General features: G+C 47.8%; 7 non-coding genes across 7 annotated transcripts; all 7 read right to left on the bottom strand.

Moving 5' to 3' along the window:
* Positions 1 to 255: 255 nt before the first annotated feature.
* On the bottom strand, positions 256 to 446 carry LOC130302487 (U2 spliceosomal RNA). Its single transcript, XR_008852689.1, has one exon. It is a non-coding gene; the product is annotated as a U2 spliceosomal RNA (small nuclear RNA).
* A 2088-nt stretch (positions 447 to 2534) lies between these two features.
* Positions 2535 to 2725, bottom strand: LOC130302486 (U2 spliceosomal RNA). The gene has a single exon (XR_008852688.1). It is a non-coding gene; the product is annotated as a U2 spliceosomal RNA (small nuclear RNA).
* A 7720-nt stretch (positions 2726 to 10445) lies between these two features.
* Positions 10446 to 10636, bottom strand: LOC130302519 (U2 spliceosomal RNA). Its single transcript, XR_008852717.1, has one exon. It is a non-coding gene; the product is annotated as a U2 spliceosomal RNA (small nuclear RNA).
* A 2093-nt stretch (positions 10637 to 12729) lies between these two features.
* On the bottom strand, positions 12730 to 12920 carry LOC130302518 (U2 spliceosomal RNA). The gene has a single exon (XR_008852716.1). It is a non-coding gene; the product is annotated as a U2 spliceosomal RNA (small nuclear RNA).
* A 2084-nt stretch (positions 12921 to 15004) lies between these two features.
* Positions 15005 to 15195, bottom strand: LOC130302509 (U2 spliceosomal RNA). The gene has a single exon (XR_008852709.1). It is a non-coding gene; the product is annotated as a U2 spliceosomal RNA (small nuclear RNA).
* A 2093-nt stretch (positions 15196 to 17288) lies between these two features.
* Positions 17289 to 17479, bottom strand: LOC130302497 (U2 spliceosomal RNA). The gene has a single exon (XR_008852698.1). It is a non-coding gene; the product is annotated as a U2 spliceosomal RNA (small nuclear RNA).
* A 2088-nt stretch (positions 17480 to 19567) lies between these two features.
* On the bottom strand, positions 19568 to 19758 carry LOC130302485 (U2 spliceosomal RNA). Its single transcript, XR_008852687.1, has one exon. It is a non-coding gene; the product is annotated as a U2 spliceosomal RNA (small nuclear RNA).
* Between the last annotated feature and the right edge of the window lie 1256 nt (positions 19759 to 21014).

Raw genomic sequence — 21014 nt, 5'->3', positions numbered from 1 at the left:
ACCTGCACAGGTGTGCTGGCTACTCAAATGATCCAATTAAGGAGGCCATTTAGTCAGCAGCAGCAGAAGTCCTGTGCCTGGACGCTCCAACAGCGGCCAGACACAAGCAGAAGCAGAAGCAGCAGAAGCAGCAGCAGCACCACCTTTTGTTTTTTGGCTGCAGCTGCAGCAGCAAGGCCCACAGGGCTGGCTAGCTGGCTAGCCAGCAAGCAGGTAGCAATGAAAGTAGGAATCTTTCTTTTTAACCCTGTAAGGGGGTGGTGCACTGTACCCGAAGATACTGCCATATCGGGTCAATGCATAGGGCGACGGAAGCAAGCTTCGAAATCGGCCCCCGTTCTCAAAAATCCATTTAATATATGGTCCCCAGATAGGGGACGTATCAGATATTAAACTGATAAGAACAGATACTACACTTGATCTTAGCCAAAAGGCCGAGAAGCGATAACCGTGAAAGGGGCGGGCCCAACAAGGTCCCCTTCATGGGCACTATCACTGCTTGCTGTCAGGGAGGCTGCCAGACAATTTTCCATGCACACTCTGGGCTGGGGGGCAGTCAACCACCAGTACACACAGCAGAACCTAAACCCATACCATTATTGCTAAGCAGCAAGACAGGGGCCCATTGCACTCCCACGGGGCCTTTTTAAATGCAATCCATAACCCGGATTTGCCAGGAACCCTTCTTACTCCTCCTACTTGCATGTGACACTGGGCTTAGGATCTGCATAGGAAACACACACACAAGCACACACCTACCTTTGTTGCCTGCAGATGCCTCCTTGGCTGTCCCCAAACGGTATCAAACCAACACCCACGGGAAGCTGTAAGCATAGAGGACATGCCTGCACCCCATTGGACTTACCTGTGTGGGTTAAATCCGGGTTATTTGACAACCTATGGCGGTGATGGTTCTGCTCAGGCAGAGCAGTGCTGATGCTCCTCATAAAGCTGTCGCTGCTGTGAAGGTTCTAGGTGACATCACAAATCCCTATGGTTACATACACAACAAAGCTGGGTTGTTGTTGTTTACACTCTGCAAGGCCTGTGGAAGTGAGTGACATCATAGCACTGTAGTTCTGAGGGTTCTAGATGGATGCAACAATCTCCTGTTGCTTCTATGAAGGCCATAATAGACGACATCACCAAACAGCTCCATAGTCACATACACAGCAAAGGAGAGATGTTGTTTACACCTAGTGATGTCAGTGGTATTGAGTGACATCACAGCACAGTGCTAAGGCTCCTGGGCCTGGACACAGCAGCGGCTGCAATATCTCAACGGAGAATACGTTTATATATATGTGTGTGTGTGCGCGTATATATATATATATATATATATATATATATATATATATATATATTTCTCCGCCGAAATCACTTTTAAACCCATTTCCACCTTTTTTTCCCTTCTCTTCCTCTTACTTTTTTTTCACGTTTTTTTACGTTTTTCTCCTTTTCGCCTCTTTTCTGGGCGTATTATTCTTCTTTTTCTTCTTTTTTTTCGTCTAATGCATACCCCATCAGTGCAGCAATGCTTATTCAATACCGCCAGCAGATGGAGACACTGGGGGATAATTTTCTAAGGATTTATACTGATTTTTCCTGTCTGAATTTGTCGCACAGAAAGTTGCAGGCCAAATATGTGTGACATTTCTGCGACTTTAGCTTCTAGAGCATTTTTACAACATTATACATAGGTGCTGAATACATAAAAAGCGACTGTTCAGCGACAGACAAGTCGCATCGGCTGAAAGTAGGCCAGAATGTCAGTCCATGTTGGAGCAGGTTTAGATACAGTCTAAAGTATAGATCTCAAAGTCTGTGCACAGAATTTAGCAAGGGCCTCGCACCTTCTGATGCATCAGGTAGGTGCACAATAGCATAGCCTAACCCTCTGTACTTTGGTCTATATTGATGCGGGACATAGACAGCCAGCTGATGACCAATCCATTAGTGCAATGGATGGCTGGAAGCATTTGTCTTTGCCTTTGCAATACCACAGAAGCAATGCATGGTCAATGTACAGCAATGACACACCTGTGTGAACAGCCAGGAGACCCCCCCCATGTTATGTTACATAGTTACATAGTTAGTACGGTCGAAAAAAGACATATGTCCATCAAGTTCAACCAGGGAATTAAGGGGTAGGGGTGTGGCGCGATATTGGGGAAGGGATGAGATTTTATATTTCTTCATAAGCATTAATCTTATTTTGTCAATTAGGAACATTCAGCACCCACCCGCTATCAAGGCAGCTGCCTATCATGTCATGCCCTACCTGCACAGGTGTGCTGGCTACTCAAATGATCCAATTAAGGAGGCCATTTAGTCAGCAGCAGCAGAAGTCCTGTGCCTGGACGCTCCAACAGCGGCCAGACACAAGCAGAAGCAGAAGCAGCAGAAGCAGCAGCAGCGCCACCTTTTGTTTTTTGGCTGCAGCAGCAGCAGCAAGGCCCACAGGGCTGGCTAGCTGGCTAGCCAGCAAGCAGGTAGCAATGAAAGTAGGAATCTTTCTTTTTAACCCTGTAAGGGGGTGGTGCACTGTACCCGAAGATACTGCCATATCGGGTCAATGCATAGGGCGACGGAAGCAAGCTTCGAAATCGGCCCCCGTTCTCAAAAATCCATTTAATATATGGTCCCCAGATAGGGGACGTATCAGATATTAAACTGATAAGAACAGATACTACACTTGATCTTAGCCAAAAGGCCGAGAAGCGATAACCGTGAAAGGGGCGGGCCCAACAAGGTCCCCTTCATGGGCACTATCACTGCTTGCTGTCAGGGAGGCTGCCAGACAATTTTCCATGCACACTCTGGGCTGGGGGGCAGTCAACCACCAGTACACACAGCAGAACCTAAACCCATACCATTATTGCTAAGCAGCAAGACAGGGGCCCATTGCACTCCCACGGGGCCTTTTTAAATGCAATCCATAACCCGGATTTGCCAGGAACCCTTCTTACTCCTCCTACTTGCATGTGACACTGGGCTTAGGATCTGCATAGGAAACACACACACAAGCACACACCTACCTTTGTTGCCTGCAGATGCCTCCTTGGCTGTCCCCAAACGGTATCAAACCAACACCCACGGGAAGCTGTAAGCATAGAGGACATGCCTGCACCCCATTGGACTTACCTGTGTGGGTTAAATCCGGGTTATTTGACAACCTATGGCGGTGATGGTTCTGCTCAGGCAGAGCAGTGCTGATGCTCCTCATAAAGCTGTCGCTGCTGTGAAGGTTCTAGGTGACATCACAAATCCCTATGGTTACATACACAACAAAGCTGGGTTGTTGTTGTTTACACTCTGCAAGGCCTGTGGAAGTGAGTGACATCATAGCACTGTAGTTCTGAGGGTTCTAGATGGATGCAACAATCTCCTGTTGCTTCTATGAAGGCCATAATAGACGACATCACCAAACAGCTCCATAGTCACATACACAGCAAAGGAGAGATGTTGTTTACACCTAGTGATGTCAGTGGTATTGAGTGACATCACAGCACAGTGCTAAGGCTCCTGGGCCTGGACACAGCAGCGGCTGCAATATCTCAACGGAGAATACGTTTATATATATGTGTGTGTGTGCGCGTATATATATATATATATATATATATATATATATATATATATATATATATTTCTCCGCCGAAATCACTTTTAAACCCATTTCCACCTTTTTTTCCCTTCTCTTCCTCTTACTTTTTTTTCACGTTTTTTTACGTTTTTCTCCTTTTCGCCTCTTTTCTGGGCGTATTATTCTTCTTTTTCTTTTTTTTTTTCGTCTAATGCATACCCCATCAGTGCAGCAATGCTTATTCAATACCGCCAGCAGATGGAGACACTGGGGGATAATTTTCTAAGGATTTATACTGATTTTTCCTGTCTGAATTTGTCGCACAGAAAGTTGCAGGCCAAATATGTGTGACATTTCTGCGACTTTAGCTTCTAGAGCATTTTTACAACATTATACATAGGTGCTGAATACATAAAAAGCGACTGTTCAGCGACAGACAAGTCGCATCGGCTGAAAGTAGGCCAGAATGTCAGTCCATGTTGGAGCAGGTTTAGATACTGTCACGATGCCGGCTGGCAGGTAGTGGATCCTCTGTGCCAGAGAGGGATTGGCGTGGACCGTGCTAGAGGATCGGTTCTAAGTCACTACTGGTTTTCACCAGAGCCCGCCGCAAAGCGGGATGGTCTTGCTGCGGCGGTAGTGACCAGGTCGTATCCCCTAGCAACGGCTCAACCTCTCTGGCTGCTGAAGATAGGCGCGGTACAAGGGAGTAGACAGAAGCAAGGTCGGACGTAGCAGAAGGTCGGGGCAGGCAGCAAGGATCGTAGTCAGGGGCAACGGCAGGAGGTCTGGAACACAGGCTAGGAACACACAAGGAAACGCTTTCACTGGCACGATGGCAACAAGATCCGGCGAGGGAGTGAAGGGGAAGTGAGGTGATATAGGGAAGTGCACAGGTGTAAACACTAATTGGAACCACTGCGCCAATCAGCGGCGCAGTGGCCCTTTAAATCGCAAAGACCCGGCGCGCGCGCGCCCTAGGGAGCGGGGCCGCGCGCGCCGGGACAGAACTGACGGAGAGCGAGTCAGGTACGGGAGCCGGGGTGCGCATCGCGAGCGGGCGCTACCCGCATCGCGAATCGCATCCCGGCCAGAGGCGGTATCGCAGCGCCCCGGGTCCGTGGAACCGACCGGAGCGCTGCAGTGAGAGGAGTGTAGCGAGCGCTCCGGGGAGGAGCGGGGACCCGGAGCGCTCGGCGTAACAGTACCCCCCCCCTTGGGTCTCCCCCTCTTCTTGGAGCCTGAGAACCTGAGGACCAGACTTTTGTCCAGGATATTGTCCTCAGGTTCCCAGGACCTCTCTTCTGGACCACAACCCTCCCAATCCACTAAAAAGAAGGTTTTCCCTCTGACCTTTTTAGATGCTAAGATTTCTTTGACGGAGAAGATGTCCGAGGAGCCGGAGACAGGAGTGGGGGGAACAGATTTGGGAGAGAAACGGTTAATGATAAGTGGTTTAAGAAGAGAAACATGAAAGGCATTAGGAATACGAAGAGAAGGAGGAAGAAGAAGTTTGTAAGAGACAGGATTAATCTGGCGCAAAATCTTGAAAGGACCAAGATAGCGTGGTCCCAACTTGTAGCTAGGGACACGGAAGCGGACATATTTAGCGGAGAGCCATACCTTGTCTCCAGGGGAAAAAATGGGAGGAGCTCTTCTTTTCTTATCCGCGAATCTCTTCATGCGTGAAGAAGCCTGTAAGAGAGAATTTTGGGTCTCTCTCCATATGAAGGAAAGATCACGAGAAATTTCATCCACAGCGGGCAGACCAGAGGGCAAGGGGGTAGGGAGGGGGGGAAGAGGGTGACGGCCGTACACCACGAAAAACGGGGATTTGGAGGAAGATTCAGAGATTCTGAAATTATACGAGAATTCGGCCCAAGGTAGAAGATCTGCCCAGTCATCCTGGCGGGAGGAAACAAAATGTCGTAAATAGTCACCCAAGATCTGGTTAATTCTTTCTACTTGTCCATTGGATTGAGGATGGTATGCAGAAGAAAAATTTAATTTAATCTTGAGTTGTTTACAGAGAGCCCTCCAGAATTTAGACACAAATTGGACGCCTCTATCCGAGACGATCTGCGTAGGCAACCCGTGAAGACGAAAAATGTGTACAAAAAATTGTTTAGCCAACTGAGGCGCTGAAGGAAGACCAGGAAGAGGGATGAAATGTGCCATTTTGGAGAATCGATCAACGACCACCCAAATAACAGTGTTGCCATGGGATGGGGGTAAGTCAGTAATAAAATCCATACCAATCAGAGACCAAGGTTGTTCGGGGACAGGCAGAGGAAGAAGAAAACCAGCGGGCTTCTGGCGAGGAGTCTTATCCCGGGCACAGATAGTACAGGCTCGCACAAAGTCCACCACATCAGTCTCTAGAGTCGGCCACCAATAGAAGCGAGAGATGAGTTGCACAGATTTCTTGATGCCCGCATGACCTGCGAGATGGGAGGAGTGACCCCATTTGAGGATTCCGAGGCGTTGGCGTGGAGAAACAAAGGTCTTTCCTGGAGGAGTTTGCCTGATGGAGGCTGGAGAAGTGGAAATCAGGCAGTCAGGAGGAATGATGTGTTGAGGAGAGAGTTCAATTTCAGAAACATCTGAGGAACGAGAGAGAGCATCGGCCCTAATGTTCTTATCAGCAGGCCGAAAGTGAATTTCAAAATTAAATCGGGCAAAGAACAGAGACCACCTGGCCTGACGAGGATTCAGCCGTTGGGCAGACTGGAGGTAGGAGAGGTTCTTGTGATCGGTGTAAATAATAACTGGAAATCTTGATCCCTCCAGCAGATGCCTCCATTCTTCAAGTGCTAATTTAATGGCTAGAAGCTCTCGATCCCCGATGGAGTAGTTCCTCTCCGCCGGAGAGAAGGTCCTAGAAAAAAAACCACAAGTAACAGCATGCCCGGAAGAGTTTTTTTGTAGAAGGACAGCTCCAGCTCCCACTGAGGAGGCATCAACCTCCAATAGGAAGGGTTTAGATGGGTCAGGTCTGGAGAGCACGGGAGCCGAAGAAAAGGCAGACTTGAGTCGTTTAAAGGCGTCTTCCGCTAGAGGAGGCCAAGACTTGGGATCGGCATTTTTTTTGGTTAAAGCCACAATAGGAGCCACAATGGTAGAAAAATGTGGAATAAATTGCCTGTAATAATTGGCGAACCCCAAAAAACGTTGGATGGCACGGAGTCCGGAGGGGCGTGGCCAATCTAAGACGGCTGAGAGTTTATCTGGGTCCATTTGTAGTCCCTGGCCAGAGACCAAGTATCCTAAAAAAGGAAGAGATTGGCATTCAAACAGACATTTCTCAATTTTAGCATAGAGTTGATTGTCACGAAGTCTCTGAAGAACCATACGGACATGCTGGCGGTGTTCTTCTAGATTGGCCGAAAAAATTAGGATATCATCTAGATATACAACAACACAGGAGTATAACAGATCACGAAAAATTTCATTAACAAAGTCTTGGAAGACAGCAGGGGCGTTGCACAGGCCAAAGGGCATGACCAGATACTCAAAGTGTCCATCTCTGGTGTTAAATGCTGTTTTCCACTCATCCCCCTCTCTGATGCGGATGAGGTTATAGGCGCCTCTTAAGTCCAATTTAGTAAAGATGTGGGCACCTTGGAGGCGATCAAAGAGTTCAGAGATGAGGGGTAAGGGGTAGCGGTTCTTAACCGTGATTTTATTAAGACCGCGGTAGTCAATGCAAGGACGTAGGGAGCCATCTTTTTTGGACACAAAGAAAAATCCGGCTCCGGCAGGAGAGGAGGATTTACGGATAAAGCCCTTTTTTAGATTCTCCTGGACGTATTCAGACATGGCAAGAGTCTCTGGGGCAGAGAGAGGATAAATTCTGCCCCGGGGTGGAGTAGTGCCCGGGAGGAGGTCGATAGGACAATCATAAGGCCTGTGAGGAGGTAGAGTCTCCGCTTGTTTTTTGCAGAAAACATCCGCGAAGTCCATATAGGCCTTAGGGAGACCGGTTACTGGAGGAACCACAGAGTCACGGCAAGGGTTACTGGGAACCGGTTTTAGACAGTCCTTGGAACAAGAGGGCCCCCAACTCTTGATCTCCCCAGTGGACCAATCCAGGGTTGGGGAGTGAAGTTGAAGCCAGGGAAGTCCAAGGAGAATTTCCGAGGTGCAATTGGGGAGGACCAAAAGTTCAATCCTCTCGTGATGAGATCCGATGCTCATTAGAAGGGGCTCCGTGCGGAAACGTATGGAACAGTCCAATCTTTCATTGTTTATACAATTGATGTAAAGGGGTCTGGCGAGACTGGTCACTGGGATGTTGAACCTGTTGACGAGAGAGGCCAAAATAAAATTTCCTGCAGATCCAGAGTCCAAGAAGGCCACAGAAGAGAAGGAGAAGGCAGGGGCAGACATCCGCACAGGCACAGTAAGACGTGGAGAAGCAGAGTAGACATCAAGGATTGTCTCAACTTTGTGCGGAGTCAGCGTACGTCTTTCCAGGCGGGGAGGGCGGATAGGACAATCCCTCAGGAAGTGTTCGGTACTAGCACAGTACAGGCAGAGGTTCTCCATGCGGCGTCGTGTCCTCTCTTGAGGTGTCAGGCGAGACCGGTCGACCTGCATAGCCTCCACGGCGGGAGGCACAGGAACAGATTGCAGGGAACCAGAGGAGAGAGGAGCCGAGGAGAAGAAACGCCTCGTGCGAACAGAGTCCATATCTTGGCGGAGCTCCTGACGCCTTTCGGAAAAACGCATGTCAATGCGAGTGGCAAGGTGAATAAGTTCATGAAGATTAGCAGGCATTTCTCGTGCGGCCAGAACATCTTTAATGTTGCTGGATAGGCCTTTTTTAAAGGTCGCGCAGAGGGCCTCATTGTTCCAGGATAATTCAGAAGCAAGAGTACGGAATTGTACGGCATACTCGCCAACGGAAGAATTACCCTGGACCAGGTTCAACAGGGCAGTCTCAGCAGAGGAGGCTCGGGCAGGTTCCTCAAAGACACTTCGGATTTCCGAGAAGAAGGAGTGTACGGAGGCAGTGACGGGGTCATTGCGGTCCCAGAGCGGTGTGGCCCAAGACAGGGCTTTTCCAGACAGCAGGCTGACTACGAAAGCCACCTTAGACCTTTCAGTGGGGAACTGGTCCGACATCATCTCCAAGTGTAATGAACATTGGGAAAGAAAGCCACGGCAAAACTTTGAGTCCCCATCAAATTTATCCGGCAAGGATAGTCGTAGTCCAGAAGCGGCCACTCGCTGCGGAGGAGGTGCAGGAGCTGGCGGAGGAGATGATTGCTGGAGCTGTGGTAGTAACTGTTGTAGCATAACAGTCAGTTGAGACAGCTGTTGGCCTTGTTGCGCTATCTGTTGTGACTGCTGGGCGACCACCGTGGTGAGGTCAGCGACAACTGGCAGAGGAACTTCAGCGGGATCCATGGCCGGATCTACTGTCACGATGCCGGCTGGCAGGTAGTGGATCCTCTGTGCCAGAGAGGGATTGGCGTGGACCGTGCTAGAGGATCGGTTCTAAGTCACTACTGGTTTTCACCAGAGCCCGCCGCAAAGCGGGATGGTCTTGCTGCGGCGGTAGTGACCAGGTCGTATCCCCTAGCAACGGCTCAACCTCTCTGGCTGCTGAAGATAGGCGCGGTACAAGGGAGTAGACAGAAGCAAGGTCGGACGTAGCAGAAGGTCGGGGCAGGCAGCAAGGATCGTAGTCAGGGGCAACGGCAGGAGGTCTGGAACACAGGCTAGGAACACACAAGGAAACGCTTTCACTGGCACGATGGCAACAAGATCCGGCGAGGGAGTGAAGGGGAAGTGAGGTGATATAGGGAAGTGCACAGGTGTAAACACTAATTGGAACCACTGCGCCAATCAGCGGCGCAGTGGCCCTTTAAATCGCAAAGACCCGGCGCGCGCGCGCCCTAGGGAGCGGGGCCGCGCGCGCCGGGACAGAACTGACGGAGAGCGAGTCAGGTACGGGAGCCGGGGTGCGCATCGCGAGCGGGCGCTACCCGCATCGCGAATCGCATCCCGGCCAGAGGCGGTATCGCAGCGCCCCGGGTCCGTGGAACCGACCGGAGCGCTGCAGTGAGAGGAGTGTAGCGAGCGCTCCGGGGAGGAGCGGGGACCCGGAGCGCTCGGCGTAACAGATACAGTCTAAAGTATAGATCTCAAAGTCTGTGCACAGAATTTAGCAAGGGCCTCGCACCTTCTGATGCATCAGGTAGGTGCACAATAGCATAGCCTAACCCTCTGTACTTTGGTCTATATTGATGCGGGACATAGACAGCCAGCTGATGACCAATCCATTAGTGCAATGGATGGCTGGAAGCATTTGTCTTTGCCTTTGCAATACCACAGAAGCAATGCATGGTCAATGTACAGCAATGACACACCTGTGTGAACAGCCAGGAGACCCCCCCCATGTTATGTTACATAGTTACATAGTTAGTACGGTCGAAAAAAGACATATGTCCATCAAGTTCAACCAGGGAATTAAGGGGTAGGGGTGTGGCGCGATATTGGGGAAGGGATGAGATTTTATATTTCTTCATAAGCATTAATCTTATTTTGTCAATTAGGAACATTCAGCACCCACCCGCTATCAAGGCAGCTGCCTATCATGTCATGCCCTACCTGCACAGGTGTGCTGGCTACTCAAATGATCCAATTAAGGAGGCCATTTAGTCAGCAGCAGCAGAAGTCCTGTGCCTGGACGCTCCAACAGCGGCCAGACACAAGCAGAAGCAGAAGCAGCAGCAGCACCACCTTTTGTTTTTTGGCTGCAGCAGCAGCAGCAAGGCCCACAGGGCTGGCTAGCTGGCTAGCCAGCAAGCAGGTAGCAATGAAAGTAGGAATCTTTCTTTTTAACCCTGTAAGGGGGTGGTGCACTGTACCCGAAGATACTGCCATATCGGGTCAATGCATAGGGCGACGGAAGCAAGCTTCGAAATCGGCCCCCGTTCTCAAAAATCCATTTAATATATGGTCCCCAGATAGGGGACGTATCAGATATTAAACTGATAAGAACAGATACTACACTTGATCTTAGCCAAAAGGCCGAGAAGCGATAACCGTGAAAGGGGCGGGCCCAACAAGGTCCCCTTCATGGGCACTATCACTGCTTGCTGTCAGGGAGGCTGCCAGACAATTTTCCATGCACACTCTGGGCTGGGGGGCAGTCAACCACCAGTACACACAGCAGAACCTAAACCCATACCATTATTGCTAAGCAGCAAGACAGGGGCCCATTGCACTCCCACGGGGTCTTTTTAAATGCAATCCATAACCCGGATTTGCCAGGAACCCTTCTTACTCCTCCTACTTGCATGTGACACTGGGCTTAGGATCTGCATAGGAAACACACACACAAGCACACACCTACCTTTGTTGCCTGCAGATGCCTCCTTGGCTGTCCCCAAACGGTATCAAACCAACACCCACGGGAAGCTGTAAGCATAGAGGACATGCCTGCACCCCATTGGACTTACCTGTGTGGGTTAAATCCGGGTTATTTGACAACCTATGGCGGTGATGGTTCTGCTCAGGCAGAGCAGTGCTGATGCTCCTCATAAAGCTGTCGCTGCTGTGAAGGTTCTAGGTGACATCACAAATCCCTATGGTTACATACACAACAAAGCTGGGTTGTTGTTGTTTACACTCTGCAAGGCCTGTGGAAGTGAGTGACATCATAGCACTGTAGTTCTGAGGGTTCTAGATGGATGCAACAATCTCCTGTTGCTTCTATGAAGGCCATAATAGACGACATCACCAAACAGCTCCATAGTCACATACACAGCAAAGGAGAGATGTTGTTTACACCTAGTGATGTCAGTGGTATTGAGTGACATCACAGCACAGTGCTAAGGCTCCTGGGCCTGGACACAGCAGCGGCTGCAATATCTCAACGGAGAATACGTTTATATCTATGTGTGTGTGTGCGCGTATATATATATATATATATATATATATATATATATATATATATATATATTTCTCCGCCGAAATCACTTTTAAACCCATTTCCACCTTTTTTTCCCTTCTCTTCCTCTTACTTTTTTTTCACGTTTTTTTACGTTTTTCTCCTTTTCGCCTCTTTTCTGGGCGTATTATTCTTCTTTTTCTTCTTTTTTTTCGTCTAATGCATACCCCATCAGTGCAGCAATGCTTATTCAATACCGCCAGCAGATGGAGACACTGGGGGATAATTTTCTAAGGATTTATACTGATTTTTCCTGTCTGAATTTGTCGCACAGAAAGTTGCAGGCCAAATATGTGTGACATTTCTGCGACTTTAGCTTCTAGAGCATTTTTACAACATTATACATAGGTGCTGAATACATAAAAAGCGACTGTTCAGCGACAGACAAGTCGCATCGGCTGAAAGTAGGCCAGAATGTCAGTCCATGTTGGAGCAGGTTTAGATACAGTCTAAAGTATAGATCTCAAAGTCTGTGCACAGAATTTAGCAAGGGCCTCGCACCTTCTGATGCATCAGGTAGGTGCACAATAGCATAGCCTAACCCTCTGTACTTTGGTCTATATTGATGCGGGACATAGACAGCCAGCTGATGACCAATCCATTAGTGCAATGGATGGCTGGAAGCATTTGTCTTTGCCTTTGCAATACCACAGAAGCAATGCATGGTCAATGTACAGCAATGACACACCTGTGTGAACAGCCAGGAGACCCCCCCCCATGTTATGTTACATAGTTACATAGTTAGTACGGTCGAAAAAAGACATATGTCCATCAAGTTCAACCAGGGAATTAAGGGGTAGGGGTGTGGCGCGATATTGGGGAAGGGATGAGATTTTATATTTCTTCATAAGCATTAATCTTATTTTGTCAATTAGGAACATTCAGCACCCACCCGCTATCAAGGCAGCTGCCTATCATGTCATGCCCTACCTGCACAGGTGTGCTGGCTACTCAAATGATCCAATTAAGGAGGCCATTTAGTCAGCAGCAGCAGAAGTCCTGTGCCTGGACGCTCCAACAGCGGCCAGACACAAGCAGAAGCAGAAGCAGCAGAAGCAGCAGCAGCACCACCTTTTGTTTTTTGGCTGCAGCAGCAGCAGCAAGGCCCACAGGGCTGGCTAGCTGGCTAGCCAGCAAGCAGGTAGCAATGAAAGTAGGAATCTTTCTTTTTAACCCTGTAAGGGGGTGGTGCACTGTACCCGAAGATACTGCCATATCGGGTCAATGCATAGGGCGACGGAAGCAAGCTTCGAAATCGGCCCCCGTTCTCAAAAATCCATTTAATATATGGTCCCCAGATAGGGGACGTATCAGATATTAAACTGATAAGAACAGATACTACACTTGATCTTAGCCAAAAGGCCGAGAAGCGATAACCGTGAAAGGGGCGGGCCCAACAAGGTCCCCTTCATGGGCACTATCACTGCTTGCTGTCAGGGAGGCTGCCAGACAATTTTCCATGCACACTCTGGGCTGGGGGGCAGTCAACCACCAGTACACACAGCAGAACCTAAACCCATACCATTATTGCTAAGCAGCAAGACAGGGGCCCATTGCACTCCCACGGGGCCTTTTTAAATGCAATCCATAACCCGGATTTGCCAGGAACCCTTCTTACTCCTCCTACTTGCATGTGACACTGGGCTTAGGATCTGCATAGGAAACACACACACAAGCACACACCTACCTTTGTTGCCTGCAGATGCCTCCTTGGCTGTCCCCAAACGGTATCAAACCAACACCCACGGGAAGCTGTAAGCATAGAGGACATGCCTGCACCCCATTGGACTTACCTGTGTGGGTTAAATCCGGGTTATTTGACAACCTATGGCGGTGATGGTTCTGCTCAGGCAGAGCAGTGCTGATGCTCCTCATAAAGCTGTCGCTGCTGTGAAGGTTCTAGGTGACATCACAAATCCCTATGGTTACATACACAACAAAGCTGGGTTGTTGTTGTTTACACTCTGCAAGGCCTGTGGAAGTGAGTGACATCATAGCACTGTAGTTCTGAGGGTTCTAGATGGATGCAACAATCTCCTGTTGCTTCTATGAAGGCCATAATAGACGACATCACCAAACAGCTCCATAGTCACATACACAGCAAAGGAGAGATGTTGTTTACACCTAGTGATGTCAGTGGTATTGAGTGACATCACAGCACAGTGCTAAGGCTCCTGGGCCTGGACACAGCAGCGGCTGCAATATCTCAACGGAGAATACGTTTATATATATGTGTGTGTGTGCGCGTATATATATATATATATATATATATATATATATATATATATTTCTCCGCCGAAATCACTTTTAAACCCATTTCCACCTTTTTTTCCCTTCTCTTCCTCTTACTTTTTTTTCACGTTTTTTTACGTTTTTCTCCTTTTCGCCTCTTTTCTGGGCGTATTATTCTTCTTTTTCTTCTTTTTTTTCGTCTAATGCATACCCCATCAGTGCAGCAATGCTTATTCAATACCGCCAGCAGATGGAGACACTGGGGGATAATTTTCTAAGGATTTATACTGATTTTTCCTGTCTGAATTTGTCGCACAGAAAGTTGCAGGCCAAATATGTGTGACATTTCTGCGACTTTAGCTTCTAGAGCATTTTTACAACATTATACATAGGTGCTGAATACATAAAAAGCGACTGTTCAGCGACAGACAAGTCGCATCGGCTGAAAGTAGGCCAGAATGTCAGTCCATGTTGGAGCAGGTTTAGATACAGTCTAAAGTATAGATCTCAAAGTCTGTGCACAGAATTTAGCAAGGGCCTCGCACCTTCTGATGCATCAGGTAGGTGCACAATAGCATAGCCTAACCCTCTGTACTTTGGTCTATATTGATGCGGGACATAGACAGCCAGCTGATGACCAATCCATTAGTGCAATGGATGGCTGGAAGCATTTGTCTTTGCCTTTGCAATACCACAGAAGCAATGCATGGTCAATGTACAGCAATGACACACCTGTGTGAACAGCCAGGAGACCCCCCCCATGTTATGTTACATAGTTACATAGTTAGTACGGTCGAAAAAAGACATATGTCCATCAAGTTCAACCAGGGAATTAAGGGGTAGGGGTGTGGCGCGATATTGGGGAAGGGATGAGATTTTATATTTCTTCATAAGCATTAATCTTATTTTGTCAATTAGGAACATTCAGCACCCACCCGCTATCAAGGCAGCTGCCTATCATGTCATGCCCTACCTGCACAGGTGTGCTGGCTACTCAAATGATCCAATTAAGGAGGCCATTTAGTCAGCAGCAGCAGAAGTCCTGTGCCTGGACGCTCCAACAGCGGCCAGACACAAGCAGAAGCAGAAGCAGCAGAAGCAGCAGCAGCACCACCTTTTGTTTTTTGGCTGCAGCAGCAGCAGCAAGGCCCACAGGGCTGGCTAGCTGGCTAGCCAGCAAGCAGGTAGCAATGAAAGTAGGAATCTTTCTTTTTAACCCTGTAAGGGGGTGGTGCACTGTACCCGAAGATACTGCCATATCGGGTCAATGCATAGGGCGACGGAAGCAAGCTTCGAAATCGGCCCCCGTTCTCAAAAATCCATTTAATATATGGTCCCCAGATAGGGGACGTATCAGATATTAAACTGATAAGAACAGATACTACACTTGATCTTAGCCAAAAGGCCGAGAAGCGATAACCGTGAAAGGGGCGGGCCCAACAAGGTCCCCTTCATGGGCACTATCACTGCTTGCTGTCAGGGAGGCTGCCAGACAATTTTCCATGCACACTCTGGGCTGGGGGGCAGTCAACCACCAGTACACACAGCAGAACCTAAACCCATACCATTATTGCTAAGCAGCAAGACAGGGGCCCATTGCACTCCCACGGGGCCTTTTTAAATGCAATCCATAACCCGGATTTGCCAGGAACCCTTCTTACTCCTCCTACTTGCATGTGACACTGGGCTTAGGATCTGCATAGGAAACACACACACAAGCACACACCTACCTTTGTTGCCTGCAGATGCCTCCTTGGCTGTCCCCAAACGGTATCAAACCAACACCCACGGGAAGCTGTAAGCATAGAGGACATGCCTGCACCCCATTGGACTTACCTGTGTGGGTTAAATCCGGGTTATTTGACAACCTATGGCGGTGATGGTTCTGCTCAGGCAGAGCAGTGCTGATGCTCCTCATAAAGCTGTCGCTGCTGTGAAGGTTCTAGGTGACATCACAAATCCCTATGGTTACATACACAACAAAGCTGGGTTGTTGTTGTTTACACTCTGCAAGGCCTGTGGAAGTGAGTGACATCATAGCACTGTAGTTCTGAGGGTTCTAGATGGATGCAACAATCTCCTGTTGCTTCTATGAAGGCCATAATAGACGACATCACCAAACAGCTCCATAGTCACATACACAGCAAAGGAGAGATGTTGTTTACACCTAGTGATGTCAGTGGTATTGAGTGACATCACAGCACAGTGCTAAGGCTCCTGGGCCTGGACACAGCAGCGGCTGCAATATCTCAACGGAGAATACGTTTATATATATGTGTGTGTGTGCGCGTATATATATATATATATATATATATATATATATATATATATATATATTTCTCCGCCGAAATCACTTTTAAACCCATTTCCACCTTTTTTTCCCTTCTCTTCCTCTTACTTTTTTTTCACGTTTTTTTACGTTTTTCTCCTTTTCGCCTCTTTTCTGGGCGTATTATTCTTCTTTTTCTTCTTTTTTTTCGTCTAATGCATACCCCATCAGTGCAGCAATGCTTATTCAATACCGCCAGCAGATGGAGACACTGGGGGATAATTTTCTAAGGATTTATACTGATTTTTCCTGTCTGAATTTGTCGCACAGAAAGTTGCAGGCCAAATATGTGTGACATTTCTGCGACTTTAGCTTCTAGAGCATTTTTACAACATTATACATAGGTGCTGAATACATAAAAAGCGACTGTTCAGCGACAGACAAGTCGCATCGGCTGAAAGTAGGCCAGAATGTCAGTCCATGTTGGAGCAGGTTTAGATACAGTCTAAAGTATAGATCTCAAAGTCTGTGCACAGAATTTAGCAAGGGCCTCGCACCTTCTGATGCATCAGGTAGGTGCACAATAGCATAGCCTAACCCTCTGTACTTTGGTCTATATTGATGCGGGACATAGACAGCCAGCTGATGACCAATCCATTAGTGCAATGGATGGCTGGAAGCATTTGTCTTTGCCTTTGCAATACCACAGAAGCAATGCATGGTCAATGTACAGCAATGACACACCTGTGTGAACAGCCAGGAGACCCCCCCCATGTTATGTTACATAGTTACATAGTTAGTACGGTCGAAAAAAGACATATGTCCATCAAGTTCAACCAGGGAATTAAGGGGTAGGGGTGTGGCGCGATATTGGGGAAGGGATGAGATTTTATATTTCTTCATAAGCATTAATCTTATTTTGTCAATTAGGAACATTCAGCACCCACCCGCTATCAAGGCAGCTGCCTATCATGTCATGCCCTACCTGCACAGGTGTGCTGGCTACTCAAATGATCCAATTAAGGAGGCCATTTAGTCAGCAGCAGCAGAAGTCCTGTGCCTGGACGCTCCAACAGCGGCCAGACACAAGCAGAAGCAGAAGCAGCAGAAGCAGCAGCAGCACCACCTTTTGTTTTTTGGCTGCAGCAGCAGCAGCAGCAAGGCCCACAGGGCTGGCTAGCTGGCTAGCCAGCAAGCAGGTAGCAATGAAAGTAGGAATCTTTCTTTTTAACCCTGTAAGGGGGTGGTGCACTGTACCCGAAGATACTGCCATATCGGGTCAATGCATAGGGCGACGGAAGCAAGCTTCGAAATCGGCCCCCGTTCTCAAAAATCCATTTAATATATGGTCCCCAGATAGGGGACGTATCAGATATTAAACTGATAAGAACAGATACTACACTTGATCTTAGCCAAAAGGCCGAGAAGCGATAACCGTGAAAGGGGCGGGCCCAACAAGGTCCCCTTCATGGGCACTATCACTGCTTGCTGTCAGGGAGGCTGCCAGACAATTTTCCATGCACACTCTGGGCTGGGGGGCAGTCAACCACCAGTACACACAGCAGAACCTAAACCCATACCATTATTGCTAAGCAGCAAGACAGGGGCCCATTGCACTCCCACGGGGCCTTTTTAAATGCAATCCATAACCCGGATTTGCCAGGAACCCTTCTTACTCCTCCTACTTGCATGTGACACTGGGCTTAGGATCTGCATAGGAAACACACACACAAGCACACACCTACCTTTGTTGCCTGCAGATGCCTCCTTGGCTGTCCCCAAACGGTATCAAACCAACACCCACGGGAAGCTGTAAGCATAGAGGACATGCCTGCACCCCATTGGACTTACCTGTGTGGGTTAAATCCGGGTTATTTGACAACCTATGGCGGTGATGGTTCTGCTCAGGCAGAGCAGTGCTGATGCTCCTCATAAAGCTGTCGCTGCTGTGAAGGTTCTAGGTGACATCACAAATCCCTATGGTTACATACACAACAAAGCTGGGTTGTTGTTGTTTACACTCTGCAAGGCCTGTGGAAGTGAGTGACATCATAGCACTGTAGTTCTGAGGGTTCAAGATGGATGCAACAATCTCCTGTTGCTTCTATAAAGGCCATAATAGACGACATCACCAAACAGCTCCATAGTCACATACACAGCAAAGGAGAGATGTTGTTTACACCTAGTGATGTCAGTGGTATTGAGTGACATCACAGCACAGTGCTAAGGCTCCTGGGCCTGGACACAGCAGCGGCTGCAATATCTCAACGGAGAATACGTTTATATATATGTGTGTGTGTGCGCGTATATATATATATATATATATATATATATATATATATATATATATTTCTCCGCCGAAATCACTTTTAAACCCATTTCCACCTTTTTTTCCCTTCTCTTCCTCTTACTTTTTTTTCACGTTTTTTTACGTTTTTCTCCTTTTCGCCTCTTTTCTGGGCGTATTATTCTTCTTTTTCTTCTTTTTTTTCGTCTAATGCATACCCCATCAGTGCAGCAATGCTTATTCAATACCGCCAGCAGATGGAGACACTGGGGGATAATTTTCTAAGGATTTATACTGATTTTTCCTGTCTGAATTTGTCGCACAGAAAGTTGCAGGCCAAATATGTGTGACATTTCTGCGACTTTAGCTTCTAGAGCATTTTTACAACATTATACATAGGTGCTGAATACATAAAAAGCGACTGTTCAGCGACAGACAAGTCGCATCGGCTGAAAGTAGGCCAGAATGTCAGTCCATGTTGGAGCAGGTTTAGATACAGTCTAAAGTATAGATCTCAAAGTCTGTGCACAGAATTTAGCAAGGGCCTCGCACCTTCTGATGCATCAGGTAGGTGCACAATAGCATAGCCTAACCCTCTGTACTTTGGTCTATATTGATGCGGGACATAGACAGCCAGCTGATGACCAATCCATTAGTGCAATGGATGGCTGGAAGCATTTGTCTTTGCCTTTGCAATACCACAGAAGCAATGCATGGTCAATGTACAGCAATGACACACCTGTGTGAACAGCCAGGAGACCCCCCCCATGTTATGTTACATAGTTACATAGTTAGTACGGTCGAAAAAAGACATATGTCCATCAAGTTCAACCAGGGAATTAAGGGGTAGGGGTGTGGCGCGATATTGGGGAAGGGATGAGATTTTATATTTCTTCATAAGCATTAATCTTATTTTGTCAATTAGGAACATTCAGCACCCACCCGCTATCAAGGCAGCTGCCTATTATGTCATGCCCTACCTGCACAGGTGTGCTGGCTACTCAAATGATCCAATTAAGGAGGCCATTTAGTCAGCAGCAGCAGAAGTCCTGTGCCTGGACGCTCCAACAGCGGCCAGACACAAGCAGAAGCAGAAGCAGCAGAAGCAGCAGCAGCACCACCTTTTGTTTTTTGGCTGCAGCAGCAGCAGCAAGGCCCACAGGGCTGGCTAGCTGGCTAGCCAGCAAGCAGGTAGCAATGAAAGTAGGAATCTTTCTTTTTAACCCTGTAAGGGGGTGGTGCACTGTACCCGAAGATACTGCCATATCGGGTCAATGCATAGGGCGACGGAAGCAAGCTTCGAAATCGGCCCCCGTTCTCAAAAATCCATTTAATATATGGTCCCCAGATAGGGGACGTATCAGATATTAAACTGATAAGAACAGATACTACACTTGATCTTAGCCAAAAGGCCGAGAAGCGATAACCGTGAAAGGGGCGGGCCCAACAAGGTCCCCTTCATGGGCACTATCACTGCTTGCTGTCAGGGAGGCTGCCAGACAATTTTCCATGCACACTCTGGGCTGGGGGGCAGTCAACCACCAGTACACACAGCAGAACCTAAACCCATACCATTATTGCTAAGCAGCAAGACAGGGGCCCATTGCACTCCCACGGGGCCTTTTTAAATGCAATCCATAACCCGGATTTGCCAGGAACCCTTCTTACTCCTCCTACTTGCATGTGACACTGGGCTTAGGATCTGCATAGGAAACACACACACAAGCACACACCTACCTTTGTTGCCTGCAGATGCCTCCTTGGCTGTCCCCAAACGGTATCAAACCAACACCCACGGGAAGCTGTAAGCATAGAGGACATGCCTGCACCCCATTGGACTTACCTGTGTGGGTTAAATCCGGGTTATTTGACAACCTATGGCGGTGATGGTTCTGCTCAGGCAGAGCAGTGCTGATGCTCCTCATAAAGCTGTCGCTGCTGTGAAGGTTCTAGGTGACATCACAAATCCCTATGGTTACATACACAACAAAGCTGGGTTGTTGTTGTTTACACTCTGCAAGGCCTGTGGAAGTGAGTGACATCATAGCACTGTAGTTCTGAGGGTTCTAGATGGATGCAACAATCTCCTGTTGCTTCTATGAAGGCCATAATAGACGACATCACCAAACAGCTCCATAGTCACATACACAGCAAAGGAGAGATGTTGTTTACACCTAGTGATGTCAGTGGTATTGAGTGACATCACAGCACAGTGCTAAGGCTCCTGGGCCTGGACACAGCAGCGGCTGCAATATCTCAACGGAGAATACGTTTATATATATGTGTGTGTGTGCGCGTATATATATATATATATATATATATATATATATATATATATATTTCTCCGCCGAAATCACTTTTAAACCCATTTCCACCTTTTTTTTCCCTTCTCTTCCTCTTACTTTTTTTTCACGTTTTTTTACGTTTTTCTCCTTTTCGCCTCTTTTCTGGGCGTATTATTCTTCTTTTTCTTCTTTTTTTTCGTCTAATGCATACCCCATCAGTGCAGCAATGCTTATTCAATACCGCCAGCAGATGGAGACACTGGGGGATAATTTTCTAAGGATTTATACTGATTTTTCCTGTCTGAATTTGTCGCACAGAAAGTTGCAGGCCAAATATGTGTGACATTTCTGCGACTTTAGCTTCTAGAGCATTTTTACAACATTATACATAGGTG

The sequence above is a fragment of the Hyla sarda genome, unplaced genomic scaffold, assembly GCF_029499605.1.
Source record: "Hyla sarda isolate aHylSar1 unplaced genomic scaffold, aHylSar1.hap1 scaffold_1168, whole genome shotgun sequence".
NCBI lineage: Eukaryota > Metazoa > Chordata > Amphibia > Anura > Hylidae > Hyla > Hyla sarda.
The sequence above is the reverse complement of the archived record's forward strand: the minus strand, read 5'-3'. Positions and strand labels throughout refer to the sequence as shown.